Raw genomic sequence first — 20,003 nt, forward strand, 5'->3', positions numbered from 1 at the left:
TTTTCTGCTTTTTTTTTATTATCTGCTATTACATTAACAAGAAATATTCTAAGATCATATGATGTTATCATGGAGTGATCAAAATAGTTATTTTCTAACAAATGAATTTTTTTGTTAACCTCATTATTCCTTATTTTATGTAGTAAAAATAATCTGAATTTATATGATTTTTTCTTTGTTTTGGGGGAAAATTCTACTCTAAATTCAACTTTCTATGTCTTCCTATGACTAGTAAGTGTAAGATAATGAAATTTTTCTCCTGATTAGAAGAAATAATTTTATGCCAATCTAAATACAGCACCCATCCAGAGGGGGCAAACTGATTTCCTCACGTATAGCAACACTGCCTGCCAGCAAAAAGTTTAGTTCCAATCTGTCAACATGTTTATCTAAAAATAGTATCTGTATAATTATTTGTGCATTTTGCGGCATTTTCTTAATAAAAATGATTAACAGTAGTGGCAAGAAGCATATCTCATAAACTGAATGCAAATTAAACAAAAATAAAAACAGGGTGCTTCTCAAAATGGCTAGCCCTGGTTAGAAGGGGCTTGAGATTTAATTCCTCCATCTGTGAAGGAAAAGAAACGAATTGTTAAATGTGTGTGAAGTATTGTACTAAAGAACTATTATCAATAATTGTGTCTAAAGTTAATTTTAATTAAGGTGGTTGTAACATTTTAAGCTCTTTTTAAAACAAAACCATGTTCATAGCTTCCAATTCAGTTGTTCAATGGTAACTATTCTTTCAAGAAGAATTTCAAGAACCCATTAATATTGAAACTGACTATACAAATCCAGATTATTACCTTAGTCTAGCCTCGAGTTAAAAGTAAACTCTGGGCAGCGCCTTAGCATACAACTAAATAATACTCAGAATATTATTCAGAATGAATAAATGTGGAGTAGACAACTAAATAAATATTTGACTATGAAAATAAATTATTGAGAAAATAAAAATAACAAATAAAAGTCTGACTTTTCTAGAAAACATGAAGAGCTTGCTCTTATTTTGATACATACAAACTTATATGTACCCCCACTTTAGCATATATTAGCTTAAATTTAACTGTTTTCAATTTTTTTTTCCCTTTTTTTCAAGACTATGGATATTTTGTGAGAAGAGCCAACTCTGTATTTCTTTTTTATTTTTCATTATAACTTTTATTTTAGGTTCAGAGGTGTATGTGCGGGTTTGTCATATACGTAAACTGCATGTCCTAGGGATATGATGTAGAGAGTATTTCATCACTCAGATAGTAAGAATGGTATCCAGCAGGTATTTTTCTAACCCTCTCCCTCTTACCTGCCTCCACCCTCAAGTAGGCCTTGTTGTCTGTTGTTCTGCTCTTCGTGTCTATGTTTTCTTGTTGTTTAGCTTCCACTTATAAGTGAGAACATGCGATATTTCATTTTCTGTTTCTGCATTAGCTTGCTTGAGACAATGGCCTCCAGTTCCATCCATGTTACTGCAAAGAACATGATCTCATTCTTTTTTTCTGGTGGTGTAGTATTCCATGGTATATATCTACCACATTTTTTTTTAATCTAGTCTACCATTGATGGGTATTTAGGTTGATTCCATGTCTTTGCTGTTGTGAATAGTGCTACAATGGACATATGCTTGCATGTGTCTTTATGGCAGAGCAATATATATTCTTTTGGGTATATATCCAGTAATGTGATTGCTGGGTCAAATGGTAATTCCGTTTCAGGTTCTTTGAGAAATTGTCACACTGCTTTTCAGAGTAGCTGGACTAATTTACAGTCCCACCAGCAATGTATAAGGGTTCCCTTTTCTCTGCAACCTTACCAGCATCTGCTATTTTTTGACTTTTTAGCAGCAGTCATTCTAACTGTTATGAGATGGTGTCTCACTGTGGTTTTGATTTGCAGTTCTCTAATAATTAGTGATATCCAGCATTTTTCATAACTTTGTATTTCTTTATGAATTCTTATCACCTAAAAGATACCACACATTTAGCAGGTGTTCAGAAAAAAATGTGTATTGAAAGAGAGAGATAAAAGAAAGAAGTTAAAGCAAATAAAGGAAGATCCAAGAAGCTTATTAACGGTAATATTTTCACATATTTGCTGTGAAGTATGAGACAAAGGTTAGGGAATAAAAACAGCTCTTACTACACAGCAAAAGTATGTATAGATGTTGGTACTTTTTCCTTCACCTCTGTCGGTATAATTGCAAAACTTTTAAGTAGTTCAATAGGGAATTCAGGTTTACTATATACTTTGTTGGGAGAAAAAAATGTGAGATAGTTTATTTGTAGCTTTGTCTGGATAAATTATATATTCTAATCTTGATACAGATTATTGCAAAATAATCCTTATGCTATAGTGTGCTAAAATATTAGTTGGAAACTAATTGCTGTGAACTTTTTATCTGCACCCGATGAGCTTCCTACGAATTATTAAAAGGCTAAGCAAGCCAAAATTGTTTAGTTAGCAAATTAATCTATAATGCATAAAATGCAAGCTTCTGCAAAGCTCAACCTTTTGGCTAAAGATTTTAGGTCACCACATTCCATATTTTGATCTCCATGACATTCAGATAACTGGTTTAAATGTTAAAAATTCAGTCAATGCTGAAGTTGTTTATACCTACCTCATGCCAAACATCTAGTTTGACATTTTGTACTGAATTCTAGAATTGATCATTTGTCTTGACATCAGGTGATTACAGTGATACACCTCAGATACACACATGCATGTACACACACGCACAAACACGTGCACAAACAGTGATGGCTTTTCTGCTTTATAGTAAGTTTTATTCATTGTAGGAAGTTACAAAATCCAGGTAATTGTGAATGTAACTGGTTTTTGGCATGAGTTGGCCTTCTTAGGTTGCAGGCAGAAAGTAATTTTATAGTTTTCTGTTAATTTCAGTTTCTGAAACAAAATGCTAGGGTAATCCCATGTTTTTAAGATAATTTTTAGTAAGTACAAATTATTTTGGTCATTATTAGTGGCAAAAACATGCTCCTTTCACTAAGTAAATCCCCATCTACCACATAAATGAAAATTCCAAATTCACATCTTTATTGGAACGTTCTCATCCCCCATGTGCCAGCCTGCCTCTGAGTGGACAGTGAATCCTGAAGCAAAGGCAGAACTGGCTTCTGTCTTGCTCCGACTTCTCTCCTAGCTTGCAACTGCTTCTGACACCTACGCGATTAGGCTAGAGCAGCAAGTGAAAAAAACAAGCTTTTCATTAGTTGAATCATTTGCAGTCTGGGATCTGGTTTGTGTGTGTGTCAAATGGACAATTCCTAGCTCTTTGTTTCATGGGAAAGGGACTGCTGTGATGTCTTTGATGTGGGTCTGCCTCCCCTGAGGGTGGTTGCTTAGCCCTCTCCTCAGCCCTTCTGGCAGAGCTACTTCTGTTGTGCTCTCTTTAGTCCCAGTAGTCATTGTTGTTAGTGTCTCTTATAAAGTGATTACAGGCAGCCTGTCTGTTGCTGCGTCCACATTTGGACCCTGGAAAACATTGGCCATTGCCTACACATCAGTGGAAGTGCAACATTCATCTAGGTCAGCACTTCACAGTTGTTTCTTCCCAGATACGAGAAGTGCCAGCCACGTAACCTTTCCTCCTGCTTGCTAAAGGGTGAGTCAAATGGCAGTCCCTATGTCCTGCAAATTCTAGGATCACTGATCAAACTCTCTGAGTGATCTTGTTGAAACTCCCTTCACCTGAGGCAAAAGGAAGCCACCTCCACGTGCAGAGCACACGAAGTCTCTCAAAATATTTCCTTTTCCCTGCCTCCTAACCGTCAATCTCTTTCATGAGCCATATCTCAATGACAGGCCAGTTCTAGCTGAACTCGATTTGGACTACATCTTTTGCAAATCCTGGAAAAGAGGTGCAGCAACTCCTTAAGATGCAAAGTTTGTAGAATTGATTGGTTGTTCATTTTAGACTCTAGAGTCTCTTTGAAAACGCTGAACAAAGAAGACAATTCACATTTAGTATCCAATTGCATGAAGAATAACACAAAAATTACTGTCCAAGTACAAATGTTACTTATTTTTCATTCTTTTTTTCTCCTTTAATATAAACAAAATTGAATTCATATTGTAGGTAGGGTTATATATATCATTTGTTGTTACTCATTGCTGTTTATGAGGTCATGAGCATTTCTCCACATTGCTAAATACTCATCCAAAATGGAAGTATTTAAATAATTGAATAGAATTATTGGGTTTGGTATATAGGGAACAGATAACTTCTTTCTAGTTCATAATTGCTGGGCTGCATGGAGCCATGTCTTGACCTGTTAAAGAGGATATGTCTACAATCTGAAGTTCCTGAGCGTTGACTGAATTGGGCCAGTGACTGCTGGCTCTCTGCATTGGCTCACTTGGGAAGGAAATGAGTGATTTTTAAGTATAGTTGGGAGAATGAAATGGAAATGTAGGCTATTTCTCTTTTCTTCTGATACGGAACAAAACTACATTTTTGAGCCTCTTTAAAAGGTAGATACAGCCACGGGAGTAAGACGTGGGTAACAGATGTAGGCAATCTGTCCCATAAAAACCTCCTCAATGATCTCTACTCTCTTGTTTTCTCCACTCATGTTAGAGTTCCAAGCTTAAAGCTGTATTAAATGACTTTGTGTTGAAGATAGTAGTTTTTTTTTCAACCTTTTTATAGCAGGCTCCTGTTACAGAGCAAATAGGCTCATAGCCCAGTGCTCACAGAAATTAATACCTATGGTTCTGGCTTTTGAGAAAAGAAAAGCTGTACTGCAGAAACAACCTGTTGAAAGGCTTTTGTTGAGCTTAAATATATCTATGCAATTTGAAGTGTGGGGCACATTTTAAGAGATCAGAGGGCAAGAGAAAGGATTTAGGAATGTTGACTTGGCAGGGTCTGATTGGAGGGCTACAAATTTGAACACTTACAGTAAGGTATGTTGAAGCAGATTTTACCTCAGATCTTCTGGTCCAACATACTCCTCACTTCTGAGAAAGTTCTGCCATTCTGGCTCCAGTCATGCATCAATCTTCTTGGCTCTGAGAGGAAGAATCATTTATTCCAGGTGTTGTTAGAAGTCAAAGCTTTTGCTATTGTGCATGCCCAGGCTGTATAACATAGTTTTTGGGTCTGTCTTATTGAATGATAATTTTTTTTTTTTATTTGAAAATAATCCAACCCTAAATCAACAGAGATCTCCAAATGAAGAAAGCAATACTTTTCCATCAATTTACCTTTGCACTACTTCTTAGTAGACTTTGTTTCCTAGAATTCTTATAAATAAGCAGGAATATATTGTGACATACTGGCACTGGAATTACCAATCATTATAGTTAAGAGCATATTCTAACAATAAAATGTAAAAATAATTGGTCAGGTAAAATAAATGTAGGATTTTTTTAAACTAAAGTAAAAAGTAAGACATTTGTTTTAGAGATTTATCTATGTTAAAAAACCAAGGGTGGCATATAATATAATTTTGGAATAATAACTTTTAAAATTTGAATGTGGCACTTAAAAATAGGTATGTTAGCAATATTTGAACTTTTGCCAATCTCCAATGAAGATTTTGTAAGTCTAATTTTTTTAAATTAAGAAATTTACTTAAAAATAATTTATTTTGTTTTATGTGGAAACTACAAGAATTTTTATTTGAATCCAAATTTAGCCTAGTAGATTGTCATTCAGTTAATTGTTGGAATACATTTGTGAGCTATGGGAGAGTTCTTGGATTAAAATAGAGAACAATTATAACTCTTGGTTGGGGGTCAGAGATCTAACAAGAAGTGAACTTAACTTTATCAACAATTTAAAGCTAAGTTAAATATTAACAATTTATATTTTTCAAAATTCTTATTGTCTTGCTGATAAAAATTATAGAACTATCAGAATGAATATTCCATGTCAGCCATAACAGTGACCTTCTGGCATATAAGACACTTCTTACCATGTAATGCAAGGAAAAAAAAGTTCAGGTAAGGGGGTTCTCCCTAGAAACCACATAATCTCTGTCACTTCCACTTTCTGTTTTGAAGGAGTTCTCATATGTAAATTACCTGGTATTTCGCAATGTGACATTGCCACATCTCATTGGTACGGGCGGCCAAGTCTACTCTGACAGGTGAACAAAGATTCTATACTAGCTAGTGACTGAACGAACTAAATTGCCTCTGTTGGGGGTCAGGGATTGAATGTTGACCTAGAGATCTAACCAGAAGTGAACTAACACAGACTTAAAGAAACCAAGAGACAGAGGGTAAAAATGGAAGCTGTGAAACCACAGAAACCATGGGTAAGCAAAAGTCACAAAGGGGAGCAATAGGGGAGAGAAAGTAGGTGATCATTGAAAGTGTCAGTAGACATAAAAGCAGAAACAGAATAATTGAATCACCGTAATGGGAACTATAGAGCTCTAAGCATTGAACACCTGCTGGTGAGGTGAGAACATGATTACTAGGTGGTTAGAACTGAATACAACCTGAGAAGAATTATAACTTCATTACACATGAAGGCATGCAGCCATTGAGGCTCTACAGTTCTTTCTTACTTCTCTGGTGGCGTGGAGGTGGCTTTAAAACAATGCCTCATTAGCTGCATTTATGTACACATATCTCTTTTACTCAGAACCCATCTGACAATTCTAACACAAATGGCTAGAATGTTATTGAGTAGTCGTTTTTTATTTCTTGATAAAGAATTGTAATTATACTCATTCATTCTTGATTATAACCAGTCAGAACATTTGTGTTGTTTCAATTGTTTTATTATTATTCTGTCTTGTGAAAAATTTTGTATTTCTTTCATAGATGAGATAATAGAAATAGAGAGGTCAAATACCTTGCCCAAATAGCTCTGACAAGTAAATGGAGAATAAGGATAAATGCATGAATATAAGTGCATATGATTTTTGCAAAAAATGAGAACATACCCCACAATTTGTTCCATAAATTGCTATTTTACCAATTATGTTAGATAGTTATTCCTCCATGTAAGCATACACATTTCTTCCTCAATCTTGTTAACTATTGAATAGTATTTCATAGCATTGAAACACTGGAATTTGTTTAGTCATTTCTCTACTTATGGCTTATTTATTTCCAGTTTTTTATTCCTGGAAATGTAGCAAGATATCAAGTGATGGCTTATTTATTTGCAGTTTTTCATTCACAGAAATGTAGCATGATATCAAGTGAGACTTTTCTCATGCCTGGATACAAATCTGAGGACAACAGAGCTAAGTAAGTCACAATCTATGGAAAACTACAGAAATCTGGGACTAGTCTTCCTCTTAAAATGATTTAGAGGTGGCCCAGTCCTTCCTTAGAATGAGTACTAAATAGGAGGAGAAAGAAAGAATATTGTAATGTGAGTTGTCAGCCTGCCAAAGAATACTGAAACTTTTCCTTCATAAATTGGGAGTATGCTTGTATGCTTCTGCTTACCCATGGTTTCTGTGATTTCACACCTTCCATTTCGCCCCCTCTCTTTGGTGTCTTTGAATCAGCATTAGTTCACTTGCTGTTAGATCTCTATGTCAACATTCAATCCAAGTTGAGTAAGAAAAGTCCAACATTTGATCCACGTTGAGGGAAAAAAAGGTCCAAAAGTCCAGGTTGATTCTCTGAATTTGAAGATGCCTGAGGAAAGGAAAATAAGCATCCCATTCACAGCTATACATCTGCAAATGTTCAGGTCCTCAAGCCCACTCCTTGCCAGTATCCCTCTTCTTTATAAACCAGGATGGTAAAAAGAGTTTGCCCTGACAAACATACTTGTCAACAGTGGTTAATTTAAAGATCCCAATGGCCATCCAGGATAAGAAAGAAAGTAACCAATAAGGAGGGATGAGTAAATGCCAATAAAATACAAATATTTTATCAATATTTTGTCTTTTTCAATAGTTTACCCTGCTACATTACCAGAAAAGAGGACTGTAAAGGGGACTTGAAGAGTAGTTCATTCCCCTCCACCATCTGAGTACCTCAAGCCATACTTTAACCTGTTCTGAGAGAGGGAAGGACATAGTCTTATAATTGGATTTGAGATATTGACATTCAGTGTGATAATGTAACCCCTCATTCAGATCATCTTTCCCACTGAGAGCAACTACAAACTCCAGATAAAACAAAACAAAAACAACTACCTAAGTATTCAGTGATTCAGTGGAGTCAAACTTAGAAAAATGACAAAAAACAAGTTGTCAGTTTCCCATTTTCTTGTAGTTTTTCCCTGCAGGCTGACCACGGACTCAGAGCAGCTCATCACAGACAACTAATTTTGCTAAAAACCTCACTTACTTTCTGGATATAGAAAAAAGGAAAAGGATTCGGGACAACCATGGCCAGCTGTCAGAAAGTGAGGGGAATTCTCGCAAGGGGAGAAAAAATGGAGGATGAGATCCCTTGATTCTGGGTATGCACACAATCTCCGATTGATCCATAAACAATGTTAGTGGGGATGAACTCAAATCACTTCAGCAAAGGCTTAAGTAATAGGATGGAGATTTGAACAAGCATCCACAGAAGATGAGACTGAGCTAACAGAATAACTTGAAAAGATGAACTATTAGCTAAAACAAAAGCATCAATATAGAGGAATATAAAAGATCCTGGATTGAACACAACATACTATCCACAGTGCCATAGTCCAAAATTATCAACGTTAAAACAAAATGAAAGTATATGTCATGACAAAGATTTGGAAACAAGTGTTTATAGCCCTTTCATTTACAATAACAAAAAATTGGAGATAACCCAAATATCTATCAACATGTGAACATAAAATCAAAGAATATTCAATAGAATGCTGAAAAAGTCTGACTGTGCCAAGTGTTGGTAAAGATGTAGAGCAACTGGAACTCTTGTATACCGCTGGTGGGAATGTAAAAGAGCCCAGTTACTTTGGAAAACAGCTTGGCAATTTTATGAAAATTTAAACATATGCTTATTATATGTTTATATGAAACCCAGGCATTCCACTACTAGGAATTTATCCAAGAGAGATGAAGTCATATAACTCCATCAATATTTGTAGATAAATATTTACAGCTACATTATTTGTAAAAGCTCAGAACTGGAAATAACCCAAACATTGATCCACAAATAAATGTATCAAAATCTTTTCCATAGAATGAAATACTACTTGGCAATAAAAAATGAATTATCAACACATGTAACAACATGGATGAATCACAAAATAATTATGCTAAATGAAATAAGTCAGACACAGAAAGCACACATGATATATGATTGCATTTACAAGAATTTCTAGAAAATGCAATCTAACCTATGTAGATCAGTAATTGGCTGGGGATGGGAGCGATGGGAAGATCAGTTTGATTGCAAAGAAAAACATGGAAAATTTGGGGGAGTGAAAGAAGTGTACACTGTCTTGATTGCAGTTATTTCACAAGTGTATCACATATTCCAAAACTTACCCAATTATGTGCTTGATGTATATAGTTTATTGTACATAAAATATAATTCAATCAAGTAATATAAAAATGTAGATTTGAGATAAAATTTAAACTGTAACTGGAACGTTCTGGACATGTCCTTGTTGTAATGAAAGGGACTGCTACTCAGCTGACAAAAGAAATTCAGTGCAGTGTGATTAGAAGTAGTAAAGAAAAATAATACTGTTTGATGGTTGTAGCCCACAAATTTCAAACTGCTACATGCCCTAGATATCCAAATACTTCATTCACGACCTTTACTCATTTTGTATCTTGATAAATACTGCCAAATAGCCCTTCCAAACAGTTAAACTAATTTTAATGTCTGACAAGAAATGCTTGTGACTGCTCGTTTCCCCCTCTGCATCATCATTAATACTAAATAGCTACAATCTCTTTATGGAGTGAGATGATCAATGAAAACCTTAAAATAAAATGCAGCGCAGGAGCCAAAAGCACTAGAGAAATCCAAAACTTGAAAGGTCCTAAGAGAGAGAGGAAAAGTGGGAGAGAGATGCTTTCCAAAGAGTCAGTGTGGATAATGTCAAATGCTGTAGAGAAGTCAAAGTTTCTATTTTATTTAAGAACACGTAAGCCATCAATGGTTTAGTTGAAAGCAATTTCAGGTTATTATGGTGAGAACAGAAAGTGATTATCATTGTTGAGGGGTAAATGAGGTGAATGAGGGAAAACATAATCAGTTTTACTGTTTTTTGTTTCTGGAGGATTTTTTTTAAAAGAATTTTACTGTGAAGGGAGAAGATAGTCATTATAGCATAAATGTTATTTTTTTGTTTATTTAATTTTTGGAAGTGGTTTTACTTTGCATATGACAGATACTTGAGTATGTTACAACATTCACTAGAAGCTTAATGGCAAGGTCATTTTCGTGAGAGGCAATAAGAGAAATTTGATATAATGAGATTCCAAGTGAATGAGATTCAATATGATTATATGTATAATGTTAGGATAAATGCTGTTGCTCTTTTAGTATTTGAGAGGAAGGCAAGCATTTATGTAAGTGCAATAAATTCTGTAAATCTGGAATTCTGATGCTCCTTGTGAATGGATCTTTTCTCTGAGAATTATCAGCTTATTGTAGGTGCTCAATATTGTGAGGTTGAAAAAAATGATTCTTGAGAATGGGAGAAAGAAACAATTTGGCTTGGCAAGTATGAAAATTCAGCTCAGCACTGCTAGGGGTTTCAATAATCAGATAGGATATCCCCAGTCCAGGTATCTGGAAATAACCACAGGGTTTATCTAATTCCTTCTAAAGATATAGTAGGATTTATTATCTTTTAATCTGCACTAAGGAATACAAAACATTTAAATGTAATGACATGGCAAATGTATGGCATCTATACTCATAAGTACAAACAAAATATACTTTATTTTATTTCCTATGATGGAACTAAACTTTTCCTTCACATATTCCATTTTAATTACTAGGACAAATAAGAGAAAAATATTTTAAATTTGCCAATTACTGGTATCAGAGTCTTGAGTGTAAATAATCTACTTTAAATGGCTCTTTATTTTAGATAATCGTTAGTCATGTTCTTTTTTACATCCTTGCCCTTCAGCTTTCCTTCACTTCTTCATTCCTTTCCAAAAAATTTGTCTGAGTATATAGGTGATTTTTATGGCAGTCACAGATGTTGTTCAATCATCAAATTGATAATACCCAGGGTGTGAACAGACTCAGTTGCCCTTTTGAATCACTGTACTGGCACACAACTATGTAGTCTTGGTCCTTTTGGTCCTTTTCTTCAGTTAAAAAGTATCTACATATCACTGAAACCCAGTTGCTATCATTTCATCTTCTTTGCAGCACTGACAAGGCACACATGAATTTTTGGACACAATCTAGACAACTCACTACTCATGGGAGTCTCTCTTGGGTTAATCTAACTGCGACCTTCCTTCTGTTAAAGTAGTGCTATCCTCCTCCCTCAGTAATGAGTAGGACACCCATGTGGATGCAGCCTCCTCTTAGCATCCTGCAGTCTCCCTCAGGCAAGACCAGAGGAAGCAGGCTACTAGCCCACTGTTCTTGGAATCCTCCATGCCCATTTTGATATTTTCTAGTTATGATTGGCACCAGGGCAACACAATAGGTAGAGGCAGATGAGGATGTCTACAACAGGTAAAGATCGATGAGGATGTCAAATAGATAAATTAATTTAAGATCCAAAATACTGCTCCCGTTATTTTTATTTTCTATAAATTTAATTTAATTCTAAATTTTACATAATAAAACATAAAGACTACATGATGTATTAGAAAAATGAATTTTCACTTCTTTCTCAGTAAGTAGCAGGTAACAATATTTAGTCCAGTAAAGATATTTAGAAACTAGTATCTTTTGCGATTCACTCTAAATTCCTCTTCTTCCACTTTTGTTATTCCTATCCTTTGTCTCACAGGTTTTGGCCCAGTGCTCACATTTGCCAACATAATTTTATTCCAGCCTGTACTTTTAATCAGAACCTTAGTACTGTTTTGTTAAGTAGACTGTCCCATCCGGCATAATATTCAAAATACTATCTGCTTTCACTGATAGCGCAAGAACAGCTGTAAAACCTTTCAGCTCTCCTCTCTTGATCTTTCTCTCTAATTTGTGAACTTCACTTTCATAATCAAATACATCTTTTTCAAATACAAATATTCTGGGGGTTTTTTTAATGGTGACTTTAATTGATCCTAGGCTGGAGATAATTTGTGTTTGGATTCAGACTCACAGTAAATTCTCCTATTAGTTAAATATTGAAGGAATTGATGCTGCTGTACATTATCTCTCAATCATGATTTCAACCAGGTAAGGCATGTTACCATCTAACCATTTCACTCTGCCATGGATGTTTGTCCCATATTTGCCTAATCAGCATCCACCCCTGCTTTCTATATCTGTGAGTCATAGTTTAGGACATGAATCCAAGTACAGCCACTGAGAGAAGCCTGTTCCCACCACATGACACCGAGAGCATAAGCATGGGAGCTGGGATGCTGAATCTGGCCTGAGTGGAGGCAAGAATAATGGAGCAAAAATTCACTCACAGTGGCTGGCCTAAGCAATGTGGTATCCACCAGTCGCGCTCAATGTTAGCAGCTGTGGATTACTGCCAAATCATGGATTTTAGTTTTCAATTTTCTATATTTAAATCTTACTCTAAAAAAAACCATTAAGTTCTCTTACACAAAATTCTTTCCATATATTCATATTTGCTCCTCATTCTTTTTAATTTTTGTAGATATTTAGGTTGTTTTTATTGCTTCTTTTTTTTATTATACTTTAAGTTCTGGGGTACATGTGCAGAACGTGGAGTTTTGTTACATAGGAGTATACGTGCTAAGGTGGTTTGCTGCACCCATCAACCCATAACCTACATTAGGTATTTCTCCTAATGTTATCCCTCCCCTAGCCCCCCACCCCCCAACAGGCCTCGGTATGTGATGTTTCCCTCCCAGTGTCCATGTGTTCTCATTGATCAACTCCTACTTATGAGTGAGAAACATGCAGGGTTTGGTTTTCTGTTCTTGTGATAGCTTGTGAGAAATATGGTTTATAGCTTCATCCATATCCCTGCAAAGGTCATGAACTCATTATTTTTTATGGCTACATAGTATTCCATGATGTATATGTGCCACATATTCTTTATCCAGTCTATTATTGATGGACATTTGGGTTGGTTCCAAGTCTTTACTATTGTGAATAGTGCCGCAATACACATACGTGTGCATGTGTCTTTATTATAGTAGAATGATTTATAATCCTTTGGGTATATACCCAGTAATGGGTTGCTGAATCAAATGGTGTTTCTAGTTCTAGATCCTTGATGAATCGTCACACTGTCTTCCACAATGGTTGAACTAATTTACATTCCCACCAACAGTGTAAAAGCATTCCTATTTCTCCACATCATCTCCAGCATCTATTGTTTCCTGACTTGAATGATGGCCATTCTAACTGGTGTGAGATTGTATCTCATTGTGGTTTTGATTTGCATTTCTCTAATGACCAGTGACCATAAGCATTTTTTCATATGTCTGTTGACTGCATAAATGTCTACTTTTGAGAAGTGTTTGTTCATATCCTTTGCCCATTTTTTTTTATTATACTTTAAGTTCTAGGGTATATGTGCAGAATGTGCAGGTTTGTTACATATGTATACATGTGCCATGTTGGTGTGCTGCACCCATTAACTCGTCATTTACATTAGGTATATCTCCTAATGCTATCCCTTCTCCCCCCACCCCATGACAGGCCCTGGTGTGTGATGTTCCCCTTCCTGTACATTTATTGCTGCACTATTCACAATAGCAAAGACTTGGAACCAACCCAAATGGCCATCAATGACAGACTGGATTAAGAAAATGTGGCACATATACACCATGGAATACTAAGCAGCCATAAAAAAGGATGAGTTTGTGTCCTTTGTAGAGACATGGATGCAGCTGGAAACCATCGTTCTCAGCAAACTATCACAAGAACAGAAAACCTTTGCCCAATTTTTGATGGTTTTTTTTCTTATAAATTTGTTTAAGTTCTTTGTAGATTCTGGATATTAGCCCTTTGTCAGGTCATAGAATTCAAACATTTTCTCCCATTCTGTAGGTTTCCTATTCACTCTGACAATAGTTTCTTTTGCTGTGCAGAAGTTCTTTAGCTTAATTAGAGCCCATTTGTCAATTTCGGCTTTTGTTGCCATGCTTTTGGTGCTTTAGAAATGAAGTCTTTGCCCATGCTTATTAACTGAATGGTATTGCCCAGGTTTTCTTCCAGAATTTTCATGGTCCTAGGTCTTACATTTAAGTCTTTGATCAATTTTGAGTTGATTTTTGTATAAGGTATAAGGAAGGTGTCCAGTTTCAGTTTTCTGCATATGGCTAGCCAGTTTTCCCAACAACATTTATTAAATAGGGAATCTTTTTCCCATTGCTTTTTTGTGTCAGGTTAGTCAAAGATCAGATGGTTGTAGATGTGTGGTGTTATTTCTGAGGCCTCTGTTCTGTTCCATTGGTCTATATATCTGTTTTGGTACTAGTACCATGTTGTTTTGTTTCTGTAGCCTTATATTATAGTTTGAAGTCAGGTAGCATGATGCCTCCAGCTTTGTTCTTCTTGCCCAGGATTGTCTTGGCTATGTGGGCTCTTTTTTGGTTCCATATGAAGTTTAAAGTAGTTTTTTCCAATTCTGTGAAGAAAATCATTGGTAGCTTGATGGGGATCGTACTGAATCTACGAATTACTTTGAGCAGTATGGCCATTTTCAAGATATCGATTCTCCCTATCCATGAACATGGAATGTTTTTCCGTTTGTTTGTTTCCTCTCTTATTTCGTTGAGCAGTGGTTTGTAGTTCTCCTTGTAGAGGTCCTTCACATCCCTTGTAAGTTGTATTCCTAGGTATTTTATTCTCTTAGTAGCCATTTTGAATGGGAGTTCACTCATGATTTGGCTCTCTGTTTGTCATTGATGTATAGGAATGCTTGTAATTTTTGTACATTGATTTTGTATCCTGAGACTTTGCTGAAGTTGCTTATCAGCTTAAGGAGATTTTGGGCTGAAACAATGCTGTTTTCTAAATACACAATCATGTCATCAGCAAACAGAGACAATTTGACTTACTGTCTTCCTATTTGAGTATCTTTTATTTATTTCTCTTGCCTGATTGCCCTGGCCAGAACTTCCAATACTATGTTGAATAAGAGTGCTGAGAGAGGGCATCCTTGTCTTGTGCTGGTTTTCCAAGGGAATGCTTCCAGCTTTTGCCCATTCAGTATGATATTGGCTGTGAGTTTGTCATAAATAGCTCTTATTATTTTAAGATACATTCTGTCAATACCTAGTTTATTGAGAGTTGTTAGCATGAAGGGGGTGTTGAATTTTGTCAAAGGCCTTTTCTGCATCTATTGAGATAATCATGTGGTTTTTGTGATTGGTTCTGTTTATGTGATGGATTACGTTTATTGATTGCATATGTTGAACCAGCCTTGCGTCCCATTTTGTTGGAGTGTAAACTTAGGGTTGAACTTCCTCATTCTCTCTCTTAAATAAAATCGGTTCCTTTGGGGTGAGCTGCAGTGCATTCTGTTCCTGTATTCTTTCCCTAAGGAAAAATTCTGATTTATTGCTTCAGAGTTATGATCAAGACAACAAAGTTATGATCCAGATCCTCTTGGAGTTACATACCTGTTTTGTGAGCAGTTTTGAGCATAAGTGGTATCCTCTTATCTTCCCAGCTTGCCTCTCCTCTGTGGAATTTCCATATTATGAGAGAGTTGGGTCAATGGCTATTGCGGTATTAGTGTTCTTGGTCTGTGGTGCCTGAGTTAGAGCCTCTGCTTTAAGGATGGGTGCCAGATCAAAGATTGTAGTCTGAGATATCTTGGCTAAACTAATCTGGAATTTAGCCTCTGCAAAACAGAGCTCAAAGAGATGAAAAATGATGGCAATCTACTTCTTCTGGTGAGATATAGTAGCCTTTGATGGGGAGCTGGGACAAAAAGAATTCTTGTCTTCTTGTCCACACCTGCCTAGTGGAAAGTCTGTCATGCTGAGGTGGAGGGGTGGGGGCAGAAGGATGAGGCTGTAACTCAAGTCTGACAGACTAGCTTTTCTTACAGAGATTTACTAAATTTCCATGACTAAATGTTTCTTGGTTTGCTCTATTCCCTTATGGCAATTTTCAGACTTTGAATGTTTCTTTGTGTTTTTTAAGTAATTTTCACCACTTAATGGTTTTGCACTGGGAATAGGTTAAATTATTATTTATGATGTATATTAAATTTCTTTTTCTAGACTAACAGTGTCATTGAAAGCCTGTTTTATTTTTTCGTACACATAACAAATCTATTTATCTGTGGAAGGCCAGATTATATGAAGAAAATAGTTTCTGGTATTATTTCCAAGATGTATATACTTCTTTTAATGATTTAGATTTTTTTATTTTTTAATGTAACAGCCCTATTGTGTGAAAGGCTTTCAGAGGCATATTGAATTATGTGATACATATCATAACATGCTAATTCTGAAGAACAGAATTTTTGGCAGTAAATTACCAAAAGAATATAGCTCAGAAATTTCTAGGATAAATGTCCATTGCTCTATCTCTTTTTGTGTAAAATGGATATAATCATTCAGTGTTGTTTTGAGGATTAAATTAATATATGCAAAATAGATAAAAAGAGTACGTGGCACATGGTATGCACCCAGTAAATGTTGACAATTGTTGCTGTGATTATTGTAGTTGTTATTCTCGTGAATGAAGATGGCTCGGTGGTGAAACACAGGTTTAACAATAAAACATTTTTATCAGAATAGATTTTGATTTAAAAATATAAAGAAAGTTTCATTTTCTTTTTACTCTAAACATTAGTAAGCTTTCTGAGAGGATAGAGATATAAAATTAGCATTGGCTCATATTCAATCTTTCACAAAGAACAGTTTTTGATACACTCACCCTCTGATTTAAAAGCTCACTTAAATTCAAAGGAATGTAGTAATTTCTTTGATTCCAGTTCACATCATGAAGCCATCTTTTGAGAAATGCTATTGCTTAGCTTTGGAGCTGAATAGAGATTCTTTTTGAATTTCACTTCATCCATGTTTTTAATCTGTTTTCTATACTGATCGCTTTGAGATTAAACAATCTTAAATCAAAGCTTTATTTGTTTGAGCTATAGAATGTGCTGCAATTATTTAAAAATCACAGGCTTCTTCTGTACTCAGCAGCTGGTACAGATTTTCAGAAAAAGAACTCGTGAGTACAAAGGGACAACACAAACATCAAATATGATAATAAATTTGACTTATTCACTACCCTGAGATAAAATTTCTAACAACTTAACTTATATCAAGTATAATATTTGTATTTTTTCCAAAAAATTATTTCAATACAAGCTCAAGAATACTGGTTGAAATTATGAGTACTGTAATATTGAAATTATTATTTGCATATGTGAAACTAACATAAACCTTTGTCATTTTTCATCAGGTAGTTCAATAGGATGTTGGAAAAGAAGACTTCCACTCTAATAGGAGGTAAAAATGATCATCTATTTACCTCATTCTGATTTCTTTTAATTGCTTCACAATCCACTATAAAGATTTGCTCTGACCCTAATATTTTAAATTTTCTACTTTTTTTCTACTTTTCTCTCACATAAATTAGATGTTTCATTCTTTTTCCTACTTATTATTTCATTCACACAATTCTGTGTTGAGCACATGAAGGTGGAAGTATACAGCCTTGTTCTCTGTTTTTAACGCTCTGTATCTTTTTGTTTCCTTTTCTGTGGAATCGGTTTTTCATTATCCTTATAGGGAGATGCCAATTTTTTCAATTCTTCCTTAAAAATATAACTTCTTTAGCAAGTCATTTCTGTTCCTTATAGAATAGTGAATGGGACTGTTCTTAGTGTACTGACTGGTCCCTTTACATCAACATTATAACTTTTAGGCATTAGTTTACTTTCATGTGATTGTTATTTCATATATCACTGTGAACATATTTTTTCCAAAAATAAAATACATATTGACCTAAAAGAAATTTCATCTAAAAGAAAACCTGCCTAATGTGCTACATTTTGATATTTCAGAGGAATTACTTTTAGTCTAATTATTATAATTTATTATAATCTCATAATCTTTTTATATGGTGGCCTGTGCACTAGTTTGTGAACTGATTGCAACTGGTATGGGAGGTAAGGCGCTCACAAAAATATGTAAAATATGTGGGGTGTTTTTTTTTTTTTGTAGAAAGGCATTTTCTATGAAGGATAGAGTGTGTTTATTTCCATTGTAGACTAAGCTCTCTATCGCCTAAAAGACTGGTAACAGTCTGTAGACTGGCACTGGTTCACAGACCTCATTTTGAGGTCTATAGCATTGCTATAGAGAATTTTAATCCTCCCTTTAAACCCATGTACCTGAGAAAAATCTTTATGTTGCCTATTCCTGTAGAAAAAAATTATAAATTTACTTTCTTTGGGTATTTTTTGGCATTCTTAAAATTATAAAATACGTTGATTTTGTCAACTACAAATGTACTGATTATAAAATTGTTCTTTTCCTTCATAGAAATAAACATGGCTTTATGGTTGAGAAATTTTATCTTCAGGGTACAGCATGGAAAATAGAAATATGCTAACTTTTCTAAGGGGATATCAAACAGATAATTGGTTAAAAAGTGTTAGAAGGCCTGGTGTAGCAAAAGGGAGAGTTGTTGGCAGAATAGAGAGAATAAGTGTGTTTTCCAGAAAACTACAAATGCCACTGGACTAGAATCCAGGAACCAGTGCCTACTGCTGGTCTGCAGTAGGGCAGCTCCTCAGGGACTGAAACTGCTAAAAATGGATACCAGAGCTATGTTGGTGCTTGCTTGCCAAGCAAACCCTAAGGAAGTTTAGCCACTGATGGGACTGCTGGAATTCTCAGTCACCTAATCTCATCTGAGCTATAGCAACATCAGCAATTTCCAGCACCTACCAGCAATTGCCACTGCTGTCTATACTAAAAGCTTCTCAGTTCTAACAGCCTTCAAATTACCTTCCAGAGGCAAAGAGGGAGCATGGTGAAAGCAACAGCAAGAGAGAGGAGCGAGGAGCCACATACTTTTAAACAAGCAGATCTCACTATCACAAGGACACTATCTTACCAACAGGATGATACTAAACCATTCATGAGAAACCACACCCCATAATCCAATCACCTCCCGCTAGGTACCACCTCCAACACTGGGGATTAGAGTTCAACATGAGATTTGGGTAGGGACACAGACCCAAACCTTGTCACAGGCCAAGGTCAAGGCTTGGTTTAGAAGAAGGCTCACCGCAACCTCCGCCTCCCAGGCTCAAGCACTTCTCCTGCCTCAGTCTTCTGAGTAGCTTGGATTGCAGGCTCACCCCCACTACCACTAGGCAAATTTTTGTATTTTTAGTAGAGCCTGGGTTTCGCCTTGTTGGCCAAACTAGTCTCAAACTCCTGACCTCAAATGATCCACCCACCTCGGCCTCCCAAAATGCTGGAATTACAGGGGTGAGCCACCATGCCTGGCTCGAGTTTTTTAATATATTAAAATATAGACTAGAAACCAAAGTTTTCTCAAATAAAATTAAGAAAGATGTATAGCAAGAAGAGCAAAAGGAAGTACAAACTTTGAAATCATAGTTTTGAATCTTTATTTCAACATTTGTTCTGTTAACTTCGAAAAGCCGTTTTCTTCCCTAAGGTTCCTCACCTATGGAAATGAAAGTGCCATTTTATCAGGATTATGATGAGAATTGTCTGAGATACTGAACACAAATCATGAAATTATCTTTGACAGGAGTTTGTAATATAAATTTTTTGAAAGTGCTGAATTTCAAATTAATAATAAACAGCAATATATACAGTGAAAGGGTAAAAACTCATTTTGACATACTTAGTAAGAATAGATTAGATAAAATAGTATGATATATAGCTAAATATATGGCCTAATATAAAAAGATATTATTGCCATAAGCCATTATATTTATATGTGTGTATAAGTGGCTGCTAATGACAAAATTT

General features: G+C 35.5%; 1 long non-coding RNA gene across 1 annotated transcript in view; it reads left to right on the forward strand.

Moving 5' to 3' along the window:
* The window catches only part of LOC103228916 (uncharacterized), a 29,097-nt gene extending 11,077 nt beyond the window's left edge, over nucleotides 1-18,020 (forward strand). Inside the window, exons 2-3 of the long non-coding RNA XR_005235350.2 lie at nucleotides 5,876-5,970; nucleotides 17,449-18,020. This is a non-coding gene — a long non-coding RNA (uncharacterized lncRNA). The remainder of the gene's footprint in view (nucleotides 1-5,875; nucleotides 5,971-17,448) is intronic.
* Nucleotides 18,021-20,003: the final 1,983 nt, after the last annotated feature.

This window comes from Chlorocebus sabaeus, chromosome 24 (genome assembly GCF_047675955.1).
Source record: "Chlorocebus sabaeus isolate Y175 chromosome 24, mChlSab1.0.hap1, whole genome shotgun sequence".
NCBI lineage: Eukaryota > Metazoa > Chordata > Mammalia > Primates > Cercopithecidae > Chlorocebus > Chlorocebus sabaeus.